General features: G+C 44.2%; 1 protein-coding gene and 1 pseudogene across 6 annotated transcripts in view; one reads left to right on the top strand and one right to left on the bottom strand.

Moving 5' to 3' along the window:
• LIFR (LIF receptor subunit alpha) overlaps positions 1-19,590 on the top strand; it is an 88,281-nt gene that overhangs the window by 20,407 nt on the left and 48,284 nt on the right. For 4 of the 6 annotated variants that reach the window (XM_050946880.1, XM_050946883.1, XM_050946878.1 and 1 more), the window contains one exon: positions 14,619-14,673. The exons of the other annotated variants lie outside the window; for them this stretch is intronic. The gene's annotated coding sequence lies outside the window, so the exon portion shown is untranslated. The remainder of the gene's footprint in view (positions 1-14,618; positions 14,674-19,590) is intronic. 6 annotated transcript variants of the gene reach the window in all.
• On the bottom strand, positions 4,912-7,117 carry LOC127046574 (uncharacterized; annotated as a pseudogene).

Here is a 19,590-nt window from a genome sequence, read left to right as displayed (position 1 = left end):
CAGGTGTAGGAATCTCCCTCACATCTTATGCAGTGAAGACTGATGCCAAGAATTGTTTTCTTCTCTGTTATTGTCTTGTCTTCCTTGTGTACTCCTTTAACACCTTGATCATCCAGTGGCAGGCTCTACATGGCATCTACTAAACTAGGCACTTGGATACTTGTGATAGGGGCTGTGTTAGAACCTACCAAAATAGAAATGCCAGTTTTATTTCTCTTCCCTCTCCTATGACCCTGTACACACACTATTGAGTGTGTGCATTGACATTGGGCTTCGAGGCCTACATTTAGTAAAGCACAGTGGATAATATTGCTGTGAATAATTTTCTGTTCTGAAACCTTTGCTCTTATGACCGTTGTATTGAGTTCTTATCTTACCAGAAATGTATTTCTGAGATTTCAGACCATAGTTGGCATGTCTGTGAGTGTTTGATATATGTAATGATTTATTATGATATATTAATAAAATGCTGTTGCAGATTGGCAGTGGGAAAACTTATGTCTAGTGTAATTTACATAATATTTTCAAACAAAACTACTAAAAGAGTTTGCACTGTTCTGTGCATGGGTTATACTTCTTTACAGCATAGAAACAGTGCTGAAAATATGGAGTGGGTATTCAGATATCCTGACGTAATCCTGGACTCGTGTCCTTGGTCCGTGTACTTGTTCAGTTAATATGCTGCATAGTTCAAGAATTCAAGGAAGTGTGAACATGAGCTGACTGAATTCCAAGAAGTTGGCATAACTTTTTCAGATTCGCAAAGATAAAATAATAGAGTCCTTCACCTTAAGGTGATATTGTTGACTTGCCATTTACAGTAAGAGTCAAAATGTTTTGCTCAAACAGGTTAAAATTTCATGAACTAATGCTAGTGATTTCTTGTTCAACTATCATAATAGCTTCCATCATGTATATTGAGCTGTAAGGCATGAAAAGAATACCGTTTATTTAATTGATAAAGTATCTTCAGGCCCTTAAACTCAGTTTTCATGTAGATGAGTAGGTGTTGCCCATCTGCAGTTCTGGAAATGATATGCCCTATGGGAGAGGTTTCAGAGTAGCAGCCGTGTTAGTCTGTATCAGCAAAAGAATGAGGAGTACTTGTGGCACCTTAGAGACTAACAAATTTATTTGAGCATAAGCTTTCGTGGGATGCATGCGGTGGAAAATACAGTAGGAAGATATATATACACAAAGAACATGAGAAAAGGATGTTGCCATATAAACTGTAATGAGAGTAATTAATTAAGGTGAGCTATTATAAGCGGGAGAGAAAAACAGTGCTAATAAGCGATGGTCACATAAACACCACCCTATACCGGAAAGCTACTGACTGCTATGCTTACCTACATGCCTCCAGCTTTCATCCAAACCATACCACACGATCCATTGTCAACAGCCAAGCTCTAAGATACAACCGCATTTGCTCCAACCCCTCACACAGAGACAAACACCTACAAGATCTCCATCAAGCATTCTTACAACTACAATACTCGTCTGCTGGAGTGAAGAAACAGGTTGACAGAGCCAGAAGTGTACCCAGAAGTCACCTACTACAGGACAGGCCCAACAAAGACCAATGTCTATTTATTCTTTTGCGTAGAGACTATCCAGTTTGGCCATGGCAGAAAGGCATTGCTGGCACATGATGGCATATATCACATTGGTAGATGTGCAGGTGAACGAGCCTCTGATAGTGTGGCTGATGTGATTAGGTCCTATGTGGTGTCCCCTGAATAGATATGTGGACAAATTTGGCAATGGGCTTTGTTGCAAGGATAAGTTCCTGGGTTAGTATTTTTGTTTTGTGGTGTGTGGTTGCTGGTGAGTATTTGCTTCAGATTGGGGTGGGGGCTGTCTGTAAGCGAGGACTGGTCTGTCTCCCAAGATCTGTGAAGTGAGGGATCATCCTTCAGGACAGGTTGTAGATCCTTGATGATGCGCTGGAGAGGTTTTAGTTGGGGGCTGAAGGTGACGGCTAGTGGCATTCTGTTAATTTCTTTGTTGGGCCTGTCCTGTAGTAGGTGACTTCTGGATACACTTCTGGCTCTGTCAATCTGTTTCTTCACTTCAGCAGACGAGTATTGTAGTTGTAAGAATGCTTGATGGAGATCTTGTAGGTGTTTGTCTCTGTGTGAGGGGTTGGAGCAAATGTGGTTGTATCTTAGAGCTTGGCTGTAGACAATGGATCGTGTGGTGTGGTTTGGATGAAAGCTGGAGGCATGTAGGTAAGCATAGCAGTCAGTAGCTTTCCGGTATAGGGTGGTGTTTATGTGACCATCGCTTATTATCACTGTTGTGTCCAGGAAGTGGATCTCTTGTGTGGACTGGTCCAGGCTGAGGTTGATGGTGGGATGGAAATTGTTGAAATCATGGTGGAATTCCTCAAGGGCTCCTTTTCCATGGGTCCAGATGAAGATGTCATCAAGGTAACACAAGTAGAGTAGGGGTGTTAGGGGATGAGAGCTGAGGAAGCGTTGTTCTAAGTCAGCCATAAAAATGTTGGCATACTATGGGGCCATGCAGGTACCCATAGCAGTGCCACTGATTTGAAGGTATATGCTGTCCCCAAATGTGAAATAGTTATGGGTGAGGACAAAGTCACAAAGTTCAGCCACCAGGTTTGCCATGACATTATTGGGGATACTGTTCCTGACAGCTTGTAGTCCATCCTTGTGTGGAATGTTGGTGTAGAGGACTTCTACATCAGTAGTGGCCAGGATGATGTTTTCTGGAAGATCACGAATGGATAGTAGTTTCCTCAGGAAGTCAGTGGTGTCTCAAAGATAGCTAGGAGTGCTGGTAGCGTAGGTCCTGAGGAGAGACTCTGCATAGCCAGACAATCCTGCTGTCAGGGTGCCAATGCTTGAGATGATGGGTCGTCCAGAATTTCCAGGTTTATGGATCTTGAGTAGCAGATAGAGTACCCCTGGTTGGAATTCTAGGGGTGTGTCTGTGCAGGTTTGTTCTTGTGCTGTTTCAGGGAGTTTCTTGAGCAAATGGTGTAGTTTCTTTCGGTAACCCACAGTGGGATCAGAGGGTAAAGGCCTGTAGAATGTGGTGTTGGAGAGTTGTCTAGCAGCCTCTTGTTCATATTCAGACCTATTCATGATGACTACAGCACCTCCTTCGTCAGCCTTTTTCATTATGATGTCAGAGTTGTTCCTGAGGCTGTGGATGGCATTGTGTTCTGCCCAGCTGAGGTTATGGGGTGAGGATCCTGATGTCATGTGATAGCATGAACACTGGTTCACCTCTCTGGGACAGTCTGCATGAAATTCCCAAACAGTCTATACTAGTTTTTTTGTTTTTTTCTTGGTCAAGCTCTTGCGAGTATAGCAATGAATTGTGTTCTTGCAAGTGTGCTTGAATTGTAGCTGCTTGCATGGAAAAAGTCTAGACAGCACAGGCTGAGATTTTTTATTCAAGAGTAAGATTCAGCTCCCATTGAAAGTCCTCTTCATGCTTTGTAAAATCTTGCCCTCAGAGGTTAAAATGACACATGCATCTTTCGGAACACTGGCCTGTTCAGGAAGCTGCAAGCCTGGACTTTCATCCCAGGCCAGAAGATCACAGTAGGGGAAGTTGAAATGCCCATTGTGATCCTCAGAGACCCTGTCTACCCCTTAATGCAGGGGCTTATGAAGCCATACATGGGGCAACTTGACAGCAGCAAGGAGTAGTTCAACAACCGGCTGAGCAAGTGAAGAATGGCTGTTGTGTGTTTTTGGCCATTTTAAAGCTTGCTGGTGCTGCCCTGGACCTGGCCGATGACAATATTTCTATGCTTATAGCCGCGTGCTATATGCTCCATAATAGTTGGGAAGGGTGAAAGCTACTCTGAGGGCTGGACCGCAGAGGCTCAGCGCCTGGAGGCTGAGTTTGAACAGCCAGAGACTATGTATGTATGTATGTATGTTCGTCCATCATTGTTGATGAAGACCTCAACAACTCATTAATTGGATGACCAGACTCAGTGCATCCGAAGATGACTGATCAGTCTGATTCGGGCGTGGAACGTCCTGTCACGTGTTGGGCAGACATGTGATGGCACTGTCGATGAGGTGCGGGCAGTTCTGGACTTGCGCAGCTCACGCTTTCTTTCAGCCTCAGCAGTACGCCTCGCCTCAGAGGTATTACTGCCTGTGTGAATGAGGCTGCGCCAGGCTGGACGGTTCAGTGCGAGGGTTTCCCATATGGCAGTGTTGATCTCGAGGGACTTCAGAGAGGTCTTCAGTGTGTCCTTGAACTGCTTCTTTTGTCCTCCATGGGAGCGCTTTCCCTGGGTGAGTTCTCCGTAGAAGAGTTGTTTGGGAATGCGCTCGTCTGACATTCTCACGACATGTCCGTCCCATCTGGTCTGGGCTCTCATCAGCAGTGCGTGAACTGACGGCAGACTGGCTCTGGTAAGGACTTCATTATTGGCACTTTGTCCTGCCATCTGATTTTTAGAAGCTTTTGCAGACAGGAAATGTGGAAGTGATTGAGCCTTCATGCATGACTCTGATAGACAGTCCACGTCTCACAGGCGTACAGCAGAGTTGGAAGCACCACTGCTTGGTAGACCTTCAGCTTTGTTGGTAGGCTGATCCCTCGACGTTCCCAGACGTTGGAGCGCAATCGGCCAAATGCGAAGCTGGCTTTAGCAATTTGGCAGTTTGCTTCATCATCGATTGACACTGCTCGGGAAAGGGTACTGCCCAGGTACGTGAAGTGGTCCACTGCCTGAAGTCTCTGTCCATTTACAGTAATGGTCGATTCTGAGTACGGAGCGTGGGGAGCTGGCTGGTGCATGACCTCAGTCTTCTTGATGTTAATGGTGAGACCGAAGTTGTTGCATGCAGATGAAAACTTGTCCATACTGGCTTGCATTTCTGGCTCTGTACTAGCATTCAGAGCACAATCATCGGCAAAGAGAAAGTCTCAAAGTACAGTTTCCTTCACCTTGGTGATGGCACGCAGTCGCCTCAGATTGAATAGTTTCCCATCGGTTCTGTACTTCAGGCCTACTCATTCAGTTCAGTGTTGAAAGGCATCAGTCAGAGTGGCAGAGAATATCATGCTGAACACAGTGGGTGCTATAACACACCCTTGTTTGATGCCATTGGTGACTGGGAAGGCCTCAGATGTTTCACTGTCATCCAGGACACGAGCCATCATACTGTGATGAAATTGACGTACCATTCATATGAATCGGTCTGGACAGCCGAATTTTGACATGATCCTCCACACGCCCTGGTGACTGACAAAGTCGAATGCTTTCGTGAAGTCACAAAAGTTGTGTAGAGTTCACGATTCTGCTCTTGATATTTCTCCTGTAGTTGAAGCGCAGCGAAGATCATGTCAATAGTCCCACGTCCCTTGCGGAAGCTGCCCTGTGATTCTGGCAGTAAACCCTGCTCCAGGTGAGTGATCAATCGGTTCAACAGAACCCGTGCAAGAACTTTCCCCGCTGTAGAGAGCAGCAAGATTCCACAGTGATTGTCGCATACCTGGCGATTGCCCTTCCTCTTATAGAGGTGCACAATGGATGCATCTCTAAATTCCTGTGGAAGGAATTCCAGAAGGACTGAAACAGCTCAGTGAGTTTCCGTAGCAACACGGGTCCACCGACTTTGTACACCTCTGCTGGTATGGCATCTGACCCTGGGGCTTTGCCACTTGACAGCTGGTCGATGGCTTTCTTCACTTCGTCCTCTTCTGGTGAAGCATCCATGGAGTCATTGACTGCGGCCTGGGGCATCTTGTCAATGGCCTCATCATTGATGAGTGAGGGGCAGTTGAGAACTGCTTCAAAATATTCAGCCCATCTCTGGAGAATCTGTGTCTTTTCTGTAAGGAGCACAGTGCCATCGGAGTTCAGGAGGGGAAAGCTCCCAGAAGACTGTGGACCACAGAGTGTATTGAGGGCTTCATAGAACTGCTTATAGTCGTTCCTGTTCGCGTACACCTGTATTTCATCTGCTTTGGCACTCAGCCACAAGTCCCGCATTTTGCGCAGTCGGTTCTGTACTGTTCTGCGAGCGTTGATAAAGGTGGTCGTCTTTGCCACTAAGGATGGATCGTTCTGATATTCACGATGCAGGCAGTGCTTCTCAGCAAGTAAGGCCTGGATTTCTGCATCATTTTTGTCAAACCAGTCTTACCGCCTGCGTGTGGAGGGCCCCAATACCTTCGATGCAGCTGTATGGACAGTGTTGCGGAATCGCTCCCAGTCTTTCTCAGCGTCATCCTCAATACAAAGATCAGCAAGCTCATCCTCTAAGTCTTCCGCTGGATTTTCTGTGATGCGGCTGTTCTTCAGCTTCAACACGTTGATCCTTTTGAGAGACTTACAGCCTTGTGGTTGTCCCTTCGGCATGATACGGAGCTTCATTTTAGATACTATGAGCCTGTGATCCGTTGAACAGTCAGCGCCGCACATAGCTTTTGTAACCCTGACATCTTGTCTGTTCCTTCTCCTGATGATGATATAGTCAATCAGATGCCGGTGCTTGGAATAGGGATGCATCCATGAAGTCCTGTTACGGGTAGAGAGGCGGAAGACCGTATTGGTGATCAGAAGGTCATCTGCTGCACAAGTTTTCGGCAGTAACAGACCATTGCTATTACCCTTTCCCACTCCATTTTTCCCGATGACTCTTTCCCAGGCTGTGGCATCGCATCCGACTCTTGCATTAAAATCACCAAGCAGGATCAACTTGTCTGTGCGGTGCACTGATGATAGCAGAGCATCTAGTTCTTAGAATTTATCCTTCACATCCTCTGGGTTGGTCATTGTGGGAGCGTATGCGCTGATCAAAGTAGCTTGTTTTCCTTTTTGAAGTGGAAGCTGCATTGTCATGAGACGATCATTCACACCCTTGGGGGGACTGGCAAGTTTCCGAACAAGATGATTCTTGATGGCGAAGCCAACTCCAGATTCACAATGCTCATCACTGCTGCGGCCACTCCAGAAGAATGTATAACCTCTGCCTGACTCGGACAGCTGTCCTTCATTAGCAAGGTGAGTTTCACTGACGGCTGCAATGTCAATGTTGTAGCGTTCAAGCTCTCTGGCGACAAGTGCTGTTCTTCTCTCCGGTCTGTCTGCCGTGATGTTGTCCAGCAGCATGCGCACATTCCATGTGCCAGTGGTGATCAATGTCACTCTCTAAGTTTTGTTTTTGTTCAACTGCTTTTATGGGATCCCCGCCAGCCGCGGTATGCTGGCCAGGGTAAGGTGAAGCAGGCAATGTTTAGGGCACCTTTTCTAGCCCCCTCCTCATTCTACGGAGGTGAGCAGTGCAATCCTGAATAGGGCTGCTCAGTCGTTCAAGAAGACACCGAGCTCCACTGCTGCTTCGGTCAGTGAGGAACGACCATTATACCTGAGCCGCCTGTGTGCAGGTCCGTGGCTACAGCTCCCACTGTATCCACACCTGCTGCTTCGTCACTCACCCATCGCCACAGGACTTGATATGGTGTGATATGATATGATGTCGAGACTTGCGCGTGAATTGAATTAAAGTGAGGGAGAGTTGCGTGACATCAACCTCATTCTCTCGTCCCAGTTCCTATCTGTATCCAGTGGCAAGACAAGAGTCGAGACGGCTGGAGATAGGGCAGGGCGCAGTGGATGACCAGGACGCCTGTGTGTCTTGTCGTGCTCTTGAGCGTTCCACAATGCTTGCTGTCACCTCCTTTCTGACCATTGAACCAGGTTTCCTCAGTCAGCCAGATCCAGCCTTCGCATGCAATGGGTAGACAGGCCCTAACTCACCGAGGGTCTCAGACTCATCGGCTACCAGTGACAACCAGAGACTAGGGCTATTAGAGAGGCACAGCGCGGGGCCATAAGGATCAGGGATGCCTTGAGACAGCAATATAAAGCTGAAAGCCACTAATATTTGTTGCTATGCTCGGGAGTGCAGTGCTTGTAATGCTAGAGAGTGATTGGTGCAGATGATGCAATATGTGGGTTTAACATAATTGTATGTTGCTTTGCAGAGCTCTTTTTGCTTTTAAATAATAGAATAAAGATTGCTTTCAAACCAACACAGTTCTTTTATTAAAAACCAACAACCAGAGGAGAGAGTCAAACGAAAAAAAAGATTAGCAGTGACGGGGATGGGGGAATGGAAGGTCCCAGGAGGAGGAGGGGTCCCTGGACGGCTAAAGATTTGTGTATGTGTAGGGATCATACCTAACCTTCTCCTTTGGAGTACAGTGTAGCGGGTACTGTGCTTCAGCAGGGCCAAACTGCAGGGGGATGGGTGTTGAATGCAATGGGTAGTGGGAGTCCACAGTGCTGGACTGTGAGTGGGGAAGAGTGGAATGCCGCGAGTATAGACTGGAGCCAGGAGATTGATAACGGTGTATTGGTGATGTCTACGGGGTGCATGGGAAAGAGTTTTGTGACAGCGGCAGCAGGGGAGGACGGGCACAGAGCTGGTTGGTTTGAAGAGCGAGTACTGCCTGGAACGTGTCTACTTGGCACTCCATAACCTTTAAGATCCGCTCTGTGGCTTCATTCTCTTTTTGGTCCCTCTTCTCACTGTTCCACCATTCCTTCAATTCTCGTTTCTCGATGGCGGAGCGCATCATAACTTCATGCAGAAAATCCTCCTTAGTTCTTCTTGGCCACTTTCTAATTCTGTACAGCCTTTCAGCCACCGATAACAGAGGGAGGCTGGGCTCCCAAGCTCATCTCTGTGAAGTTTCAATGCAGTGTTTTACAGAAGCAGTATTGTTTGCAACGCAGAGAACACTGATTCGGTGCTTTAAAACAGTCAGTACTCACACACCTGTCACTGGCTGACCCCAGGCGAACACACATGAGCCACAAGACCCCCAAAATGGTGAGTAGCTGCAGGGGCCAGGTAAATCACTCTTCCTGACCCTGCTGTACACTGAGCACGGGGCTCTTGGGAAGAGCCAGCACTGTAGGGGGGGCCTGATAGTCATTCCTGTCCCCACACTTTCCACAGGATATGATCATTATGAAAGATACCCTGCTCACCCTCAGCAGCGAGATATCAATGAAGGATCTTCTCCAAGCCTGCAGCTTCCACCCTGGCCCCTATGCGTCTCGCCTGTGTGCAGCAGTGCTGCTCCTCTCTACCCCACCCCCCCATGGCAGCACAGTGGCACGGGAAAGTTAATGTTAATGGGGCAAGAAACAAAGCAGCTCTGCCGAAGAACCTGCGGCAGCGGGTTGCCCAGTATCTCCACGAGAGTTTCCTGGAGATCTCTGAGGGAGATTCCCATGAAGTGAGGGAGTCAATCAGCAGCCTGTTCCATTGCTCAGACTAGGCATGCGGTGGGAGACAAGCCTGCTTTCTGCAACCCTCCTGCCCCCAACAACTTGCCTCAGAAATTCCCAAAATCAGATCCAGTTACCAGGGCCTCCTCTCCTGTTTGCACTTTGCCAACATCCAATAGCTGTGACTGGCTAGCCTCCTCCGGGGTAGAAAAGAGTTCCTGGCTGCATGCATCTCTGGCCTCCTATCATAAACAGATAGTTAAGGGTTAATGTCTCTCTTACCTGTACAGGGTTAACAACCAGGGACCCCAAACACCTGACCAGAGGACCAATCAGGAGACAAGATAGTTAAAAATCTCGTAGGAGGGAAGCCTTTGTTTGTGGGTTTTGGGTTTGGCTTTGTTCTCTCGGAGTCCTGGACGGGGCTAGAGGTGTAACCAGGTTTCTGCCAATCTCCCTTCTACAGTCTCTTATCTGTTCAGAATTGTAAGCAGAAAAGGCGGTCATAGGCTTTTAATTTGTTTTCTTTTTCATTTGCATATGTGTACTTGCTGGATGTAGCTTAAATTGTGTTTCTGCTGGAGAAAGTTTCTTTCTATTGTTTATAAGTTGAAAGACTCTGTAACTTTTTACCATCTAAAGTGCAGAGATAAACCTGTTACTTTTTTCTTTTTTTTAATTAAAAGCTTTGCTTTAAGACCTGTTTGAGTGTTTTCTCCTAGTTAAGGCTCAAAGAAGCTTGAGTCTGTATTGCCTGAGGGAGGGAATGGTAAAGTTCCTCTTTGTGTTAGATTCACGGAGTTGAATCAGGTGATCTCCTAGTGTTCCCAGGGCGGGAAGGAGCTGGGGAGGGAGCGGGAAGGAAATGGTTTATTTCTCCTTGTTTTAAGAACCCAGGGGATCTGGGTTCTTGGGGTCCCCAGGGAAGGTTGGGGAGGTCAGAGTGCCCCAAAACACTATATTTTTGGGTGCTGGCAGTGCTATCAGATCCAAGCTGGTAATTAAGCTTAGAGGATTCAGGTGCTAGTATCTCATTTTCTGAACTCTAAGGTTCAGATCTGAGAAGGAATGCCTCCGAGTCATCCTCTGCCTCTGGGTCCCCCCTTCCACATCCTTGTCCAAGATTTCCTCATCCTGGCTCGGTCCACTTTCGACTGGTATGCAAGCCACCAAACTATCCACGTTGGTCTTCGCGGTGGAGATGGGGTTGCCACCAAGTATCGCGTCCAGCTCTTTGTAGAACTGGCAGCTCGTGGCGCAGCACCGGAGCAGTGGTTTGCCTCCTGCGCCTTGTGGTAAACATTCCGCAGCTCCTTCACTTTGACCTTGCACTGCAGTGTGTCCTGGTCATGGCCCCTTTCTGTCATGCATCAAGAAATCTGTCCGTAGGTATCATAATTCCCACAGCTGGAGCACAGCTGAGGCTGGACAGCTTCCCCTCCCCAAATGCTGATGAGGTCCAGCAACTTGGCATTGCTCCAAGTGGGGGATCACCTGGTGCATGGAGCAGGCATGGCCACCTGGAAAGATGCAGTGAGATCACTGCACATGTCACCAAGCAAACAGGATAGGGACTTTCGAAATTTCAAAAGAATTTACAGGGTGGGGATGATGGTTGGTCACTTGAGGACAGGAATTGTGGGACACCTTCCAGAGGCCAATCTCGACACTGTAATTGACCACGGTGTGTACATTGGCACCGCATTGCAGTAGCCCCAGCACAGAAAGCTGTATGCCTCTCATCAGAGAGGTTTGGGGTTTTGTTTGTTTGTTTGTTTTTACAGCGCTACAACTGTGCTGTTTCTGTGCACTAAGTGGCTTGGCAGTGTGTACACCTCAGGCGTTACAGCGCAGAAAGCTGCTTTACTGTGCAAAAACTTGCCAGTGTAGACAGGACCTAAGTTTCCTGTCCTGTTGTTGCACACACATGGATTAGGGGAATCTCATGCCATCATCTTATTGTTTTCATCCCAGATGCCTTCAGGATTGTATTCAACAGTTGATTAAGCTCTTTTGGTTCCTGTTTTTCCTGCAGACAGGAATTATTTCTGAAGGAAAATAGGCATAATAAAAGTTTTAGTCCATGTTTGTTTGCTCTATTGACCACAATGTGTTAAATGCTTTCTCCTGCTTTGTGAAGGTTGGGATAGGTAGAGAGCGTGGAAGGGGAAACAAAAATGGGGATTTTCTGTATGAGTCAACAAGATCCCAAACCCCTCTCACCTATGTGAAATGCTTTGTGCTATTCATTCTTGAATGAACTGTGAAAGAAAAGTGGTAAACACAAACACCCTATCACCTGTGGGTGAACACCTTTCACAAAAGGATCATTCCATGTGTGACTTCTTTTAAAGATGAGCCTATTCATAACTCTGCTAGACACTAAAAACCCTGGACTCAATAGAGGCAATCTGTATCCTACTAACTCTCCTCCTTTGTCTTATGACTGCAGAGGTATTAATTGCACAGTTCATTTTGAATGGTTTCTTACAACTTGTTAACTTCTTACGCTTAACTATCTATTTCACCTTGTATTTAACTGACACTCTTAATTATCTTTCCCAGATAGTCAGACTTGACCTGAAGAAGAGCTCTGTGGAGCTCAAAAGTTTCTCTCTCACCAACAGAGGTTGGTCCAATAAAACCGATTACCTTGCCCTCCTTTCACCCACCTTCTCTCTTGTATCCTGGCATCAACACAGCTACAACAATATTGCAAACAACATAGAAAAGAATTGCTCTTAAGAGCTATCTCCCATATTAATCAGGTGATAATTCAGTTTTAATTGATCCAAATACGCAGGAAATAGCATGAAGGAAAGGGAAATTGGAAATAGAGGAAAATATAGTCTGAAACAGTGGTGCCCAAGCGTCTCTTGTCATATCCCCCCCCTTACCAGTTATGGAATCTGTCTGTGCCGTCTCTTCTCCCCCTCCTTCACCCCCGCATCCGTTGCTGCACAGTTGTCTCAGCAGAGGAGCTTGGGCTGAAGGTGGAGCAGGGGATGGAGGAGGATTTGGGGCTAGAGGCGGAGTTGGCCTGGGGACAGATGGCTGAGGATGGAGCTGGGCTGGGTGGCACTCCCTCCCCTCCCACTGTGGGGGCTGGCATGGGCCCTGCTGTGTACACCCGAAATGTTCCTCCACGCTCACCTAAGAGGGCGTGCCCCACAGTTTGGGGACCACTGGTCTAAAATATCAAACTCTTCATAGCTGAAAAAACACATGGAGCTTCCACTTTGATCATTAGAGATTAGAGTTCTTTTCCTTGCTCTCACAAACTTAGTGACTTAGGGTAAGTCACTCTCAGGACTTTAGTTTTCCTGTGTGTGTAATGGTTCAAATGTTGACTTTAGTGGAAGCAGACTTAAGCCAATCATGAACACTTGTGAAATTGCCATAGAATTCTTGTCCTGGCAGAATGTGCATCTCAAAATAAAGGGCATCCCCACTGCAGAATGGTTCTACGGGCAAGACTAGATTGTCATTCATCTGAAGTGTGTCCATCAGTAAATAATATTCATGAGAAATCACTTGCAAAATGGTTTTATGAAAGTCTCAGTCCTTCACATAAGTTGATTCTGCTCCATTCTCAGATCGCTGGTCACAGGAGCAATCTGGCTACTGCAGCATATGTGCTGCAGTTCCAACCACTGAAAGACTTTATACTGCAACTCTGCAGCTGGAAGAAACTGCTATGGAACCTCTCTCATCCCTTCCAAACTCCTTGTGCTTGGTATGTGCATGTACAAGAAGCGTTTGCTGCAAAGTGTTCAATGAGCTGCCTGAGCGCGCTCCTACTTATTTTAATACAATAGTTGAGCAAGCTGTCCTGCACTCTTTCCTGCCTTTACTAGGAAATCCGTTTCCATCTTTGCAGATTACTAAGGCACATCTGCATGCATAAGTTACAATCAGAATTATTTCATTCTATTATTCTGTCTGCCTTCAGAAAAGATTAACAGTCCAGTCCCTGAATTGATTCCATGGAACTTGGTGGAAACCAAATTTCCCAATGGGGATTCATTTTTCTTCAGAAACTGTTCACTTAGTCCTTTATGTCCCACGTTTTTTTGTGTGTACTCTGGAATACTGCCATAATACAGGACACAGAAGGAAAGCCTACATTTTAGATGACTAAAGGAAGATTTGTGCCTTAAGTTTGGGAATTTCTTTGGAAAAGAATGTAGTCCATTGAAGAAAAGCCAAGAAAAACATTGGCATGACAATTAATTTTACTTTCATTCTGTATCACATCAATTAGTTTGAAAGCCAAGGACAGAAAGCGGGAAGGTCAGCAAAGCCTATCCTTAAAGGAAGCAAGTTAATCTTCTGTTTCTGTTACTATTATCTTTACTGTCAGCTGTATTGGCAACGTGTTTTTGTTTCCCAGAAATGTGTACTTCTGGCATGGATTTGTAATTAGGGGGAATTTTTGGAAGCTTTTTGTGTGTGCATCCTGCAATACTAGGATATGTATTATGATACATACATCTTTTCTCTGGAGCTCAAAGTGTTCTCTTCCTTAGGATACTAATTAATTCCTTTATTTTCAAAAACATGCAACTCCACTTACATAAAAAAGAGAACATTTGTTTCATTCCCTCCTGCCCATTACCAGGCCTCAAATCTATCTTTATTGGCATCAAGAGTCTGACCATACACAATGCCTGCAATTCCTTTTGGCTGAATTGGGAGTTATGGATGCTTAGTACTGCTCAGGATCAAACACTATCTGAATCTCCATTATCCTTTAGATTTTTCACTGCCACCCTATCTAATCACTTTCCCCTGCAATCTTTTCCAGCTTCAGTTGGCTGTCTGGATGGTGACACCTAAAATTTAGGGGAAAGAAAAAAATCTCCAATAACTTTCACAGGTTTCATAAGTCACTGTAGAACAGATTTCCCATACAGCATTTGATACCTATCCTTCAACAGTTTCATGGCCTTAAGTCATCCTCCTGTAATCAGAAAAAGCTTTCCCCAAGGTTTGTGTGTATATTTTCACTGTTCCTCATTATCTACTTATGGAAGACACAATTTTAGTTAGTTCAGATAACCAAACATTTAAAAAATGTAAGCTTTGTACCCTAACACAGAGATTTCAAGGCCAGAAGGGACCATTACAATAATCGAGTCTGACCTCCAGCAGAACATATGCCAGGGAATTGCAACTTGTATAGTTTCCTTTGTTTTCCAAGTCTTTTCCAAACACTTACTTTGAAGTATATTGTCATAGAGAGAGATTTGCAACTTTACATTTGATTTTTTTTTCTTAATGGAGCATCATTGAACTGAACTGATGCTATTTGAACAAAACTTGAGTTTTATGCTTCAATTACCTAATCAAATAAATGTTTTTGTTTCAGAAAGCGAATCATTACGTACACATGCTAACTCATCGGGACATGCAGGAATTAATCAGTAAGTTCAAATACAGTAACTCCCTGCTTAACATGGTAGATATATTCCTGAAAAATGTGACTTTAAGCGAAACGATGTTAAGCGAAACCAATTTCCCTATAAGAATTAATGTAAATAGGAAGGGTTAGGTTCCAGGGAAATTTTTTTCACCAAATAAATGACTAATATATATACACCGCTACCGCGATATAATGCCACCCGATATAATTGGTAAAGCAGTGCTTGGGGGCAGTGGGGGGGGGGCTGTGCATTCCGGTGGATCAAAGTAAGTTCAATATAACACGGTTTCACCTATAACGTGGTAAGATTTTTTGGCTCCCAAGGACAACGTCATATTGAGGTACAAGTATATATTACACACACCCAGTATAAGTTTTAAACAAACAATTTAATACTGGTACACAGTGATGATGATTGTGGAGCTTGATTGAGGTGAAGTCAGAGGGTGGGATATTTCCCAGGGAATGCCTTACTGCTAAATGATGAACTAGCAATCGGCTGAGCCCTCAAGGGTTAACACATTGTTAATGTAGTGTCATAATCTGCAAGGCAGCTTGAATGGAGGGAGGGGAGATAGCATGGCAGACAGAAACAGAGAGAGACATTGTGTGTGTGTGAGAGAGAGATGCATGTTGCCCGTTTAAGTACTCTGACCCCACTCTAAGTACACTGCCTTTTTAAATAGATCAGCAAGTTGAGACAGCAGTTTCTGCCAGCAAGCTCCCTCAGTCCTGATCCCTGTCATGTCCCCACCCTGCTCTTTGGAAATGGGGTAAGCAGGGTGTGGGAGAGGGGACACCCTGACATTAGGCCCCCGTTTCTCCCCCTCGCACAGCAAGCAGGAGGCTCCGGATAGCAGCTCTAAGGCAGAGGGCAGGAGCAGCACATGGCAGTGGGGAGACAGCTGAACTGCCGGCAATTGATAGCCTGCTGGGCAACTGTCGCAAAGGGAACTTAGGGGAACGAGGAGCTGATGGGGGGCTGCCAGTCCACCCTGTTCCAAGCCCCCACCAGCTAGCTCCAACGGGCTACTCTTACTGCAAGCAATAGACAAAGCAGGCGGCTGCCAAATGACATTATAGGGGAGCATTGCGCAACTTTAAATAAGCATGTTCTCAATTGATCAGCAACGTAACCACGAAATGACATTAACCAGGATGACTTTAAGTGAGGAGTTACTGTATTAAAACATAGCAGAAAGGAAGGGGGAATAGATGTCAACCAAAATATTTTATGTGAAAGTTACTGTTTAGTGGAACCAGATATGTGTGTTTGTGTCATATTGACATGTAATCAGTGCATGTGTTTAAAAGTCTTGTGACTAGCTGAGAAAATGAAATTCAAAAACCTGTTTCCTCTTAGCAGGATACACAATCACAAAATGTAATATAAATTTCTCATAAATATTTTTACTAGGTGTACTGTAGTCACTCCTTTCTCTCTCTGATGTATTACCAAGCACTCCCTACAGATGACTGTGTTGAATGCATCAAAAACATATGTACAAGTTAGTCCTCTCTAGTCAACTGTTTGTTAAACTATTAATGGCTGTCTTGAGGATGGTCCCTGTTTAGTATGGACCAGCTCCCATTGACTTAAGTGGTTCAAGATCACATCCTAATGTAGGTGTAATAACTTCACCCATGCTGCTTATCAGAATTGCTCTGCCTTTTCTGTCAATTATGGTATGCAGGCAAATAACTGAACTTTCTACATGTAAAATCTCTGGATGCACTTTAGGATATCTTCATTAATGTAGCGTTTGAGAAGGCTACAGTGAGAGTCTGTCTAGGTAGGTGGAATAAAAGCCATTACTAAAGAAGATCTTAGCTCTTTTCACAACTTGGACATTTGTTTACTGCAAAAATGGCTGCTTCATTTCTACCCTAGAAATGGCCTCATTTTAGAGAGTGCAGGGATATTCCTTTGGGCATACACACTTACGCTATTGTTTAAGAGTAATTTAAAAGTAGAATATCTGTTTCTGAAAACTCTTGAAAATGAATCTACTGTATGCCAGTAAAGATCACTTATACTTAAAGCCAGTGTCACTACTGGCACATTCAGAGAGGCCTCGGGCAAAATTTTGCTTTAATTTAACAAACTGATAAGATACTGAGTTCTAGTGAGTCATATAACTCATAAGCTAAAGCTTGCATTGTCCTATGAAGATTTAAGAATACAACTGCTGTATGGTTCCTTTAAAACAACTGTATTCCACTCTGATAATGAAGAACTTTTTAACTCTCACGTGAATTTGCTTTAGGAGACTGGAGACAGCTTTTATCAAAAGACAAAAGAACTTTCTGTTTCAAAATTACTTAATATATTTTGTAACTTTAGAGAGAAGAAATAAACCTATAAAATGGGATTTTTTTCTTGACTAATGACATTTAGTTACAGTATGTGACTCTTCTAGTAGTACATTTTATAGTTCAATGAAAAATAGGCAAGAGCCAATGAGTACTCTGTGTGTAACAGATTATATTTAATAAAATATGCTTTTAATACTCTGCATATGTGTGCATGTCTCGTTTGTTCATTGTTTTAGTGTCTCACTGACTTAGAAATGAAAGCAAACTGTTTTGAGAAATGATTTAGGATTGTCTCATTTTATTTGAACTTCTAGTGTGCCTCTGCTAAAATGTTGTTTTGTAACTTTGCACAGCAGGGCAGTTCAGTAAATAAGATTCTTACTCCTGCTTGTAGCAACGATACCTAAGGGACAAGACTGTTTCCTCCAAGGCATAAACACACTGTTGCCATAGTACTGTACTGAGCTATGTCAGAACTCTAGCCATTGCCATAGTAAAACAAATAGATTCATATTATATAGTTGTATAAAAGACCAAATCTTGATCCCATTGACTTCGGTGGCAAAACTCCCACTCATTCTGTTGAGGTCTGAAGATGGCCCATGCTGCATTTTTTACTGTTTCATTGCTGCTAACTGAAAGGAAACTATGCCATGCATCCAACGAAGTGGGTATTCACCCACGAGAGCTCATGCTCCAATACGTCTGTTAGTCTATAAGGTGCCACAGAACTCTTTGCCGCTTTTGAAAGGAAACGGTCAACTACTTTGAAGGCCAAACTTAAGTTTTTGCATTTTTTTTATTTTTTCATTTTTATTTTTATAAAATAAACAAATGCCCAATGATCAGATAACTCAAGTGTTTGTATATACGCAGCTGTGAGTTGGGTATGCATATCAATGCAGTGCAGGCATTTTGTTCCCAAAAGTACATGTGCAGTTTTTTTTCATGCATACTTGAAAAAATATGAGTCTTGTGTGCTAAATGGAGTTTGCACAGAAGTAGTTAAAATATCTTTCTACTTACAAAATAATATGAACAAATCTGATCTAAAGGCACTGAGAAACAGTAAACATGAAATCCTGTGATGCAGCATTGACCTCCCAGAACCGCTTAAATTTTCCATTTGTCTTGGAGATCTTTGAAGTTGAAGTTCTGAGCCTATAGTAGACTGGAAAGTGATGTCATTGCCTAAACAAAGGTTTTCAGCTTTGGGCATACCTAACTAAGGTCTTTTCTACACTTGAAACAGTACAGCAGCACAGCTGAAGCATTGCTCTAGCACTTCAGTGCGGACACTACTGATGCCAATGGGAGGCATTTTCCCATTGGTGTAGGTAAGCCACCTCCCTGAGAGGCGGTAGCTATGACAACAGAAGAACTCTTCTATCAATGTAGTGCTGTCTACATTGGGGATAGGCTGGTACAGCTATGTCTTTGGTGTGGATTTTTCAGAAAATCCCCTGAGAAACAGCTATGCTGATGTAAGTTCCTAGTGTCAGAGCAGCCCGTAGGCTAATATTAGAGTTGAGCACACATGGATTTGAGCCCCAGTTAGTTTGGCCTGACTATACCAAAAATGAATCCTGGTAAATGAATATGAGCCATCTCATCCTTAAAGCTAATGATATATCACCATAGTATCCAGGCACCTCACAATCTTTACTTCATTTGTCCTCACAACTCTGTGAGGTAGAGCAGTGCTATTATCCCCATTTTAGAGATGGAGAACTGAGGCACAGAGAGGCTAAATGACTTAACGAAGGCCACACAGAAAAAGAATTCAATGCTCTAAACACAGGGCCATCTTCCTCTCCTTTCTGATGCTCAATTCTGTTTCTAACCAACACTGACTTGCCTGACCTTGGATATGTCACTGTTTCTGTACCACAATTCACCATTGTATAAAAAGGGTGTGTTGTTTATGTACCTCCTATGGGTTTGGAGAGGCTTAATTTTGTGGCATTGTAACATCCTTAGATGGCATCTTTGTCTTTTCCTCATCAAAATCTCACCATTGGAATCCTCCTACTTCCTTTCCCCACTGGATCTTTCCCCCTAAGCCTTGGCATTGTAAAATTAAGAAAGGAGCTGATAGTCCTTTTCTATACAGCACTTTTCCAGTAATCTAAAACTTCCAGTTATCTGAATGCAGTGTGTTCCCCAGGTAGCCCTATGTTAGTTAATAGCACTTCTGTTTATCTGAACACCTAGTTATCCAAGAGTTTTGGCTGTCCCAGAGGCCCTTTGAATAAACAGGAGTCTACTCTATTTCATTTAGTTCTGGTCACTGCACTACAAAAAAGATAGATAAATTGGAGGGTATTAGGAAAAGAACTACTACAATGACTGGGGGTCTAACAGGATTGAGTTGTGAAGATGAATCTGTTTAAAAGAGCTTAAATATAGCTTGGTTAGATTTCAAGGTTGAGAGGGACATGTAGCTATACATAGTCAAATGGTGTAAATGCCCAGTGGAGCAGAAGATTGTTTGGTGTATAGAGATATTACTAGAAGTAATAAAATGAAATTAGGAAAAAAAAATGTATTGAAAACCTCCCTAATGGTGACCTGTGCTTGGATGTGGAATAGGATCCTAAGG

The sequence above is a fragment of the Gopherus flavomarginatus genome, chromosome 3 (genome assembly GCF_025201925.1).
Source record: "Gopherus flavomarginatus isolate rGopFla2 chromosome 3, rGopFla2.mat.asm, whole genome shotgun sequence".
Classification (NCBI taxonomy): Eukaryota; Metazoa; Chordata; order Testudines; family Testudinidae; genus Gopherus; species Gopherus flavomarginatus.
Note: the sequence above shows the minus strand (reverse complement) of the source record. Positions and strands in the feature narration are given on the sequence as shown.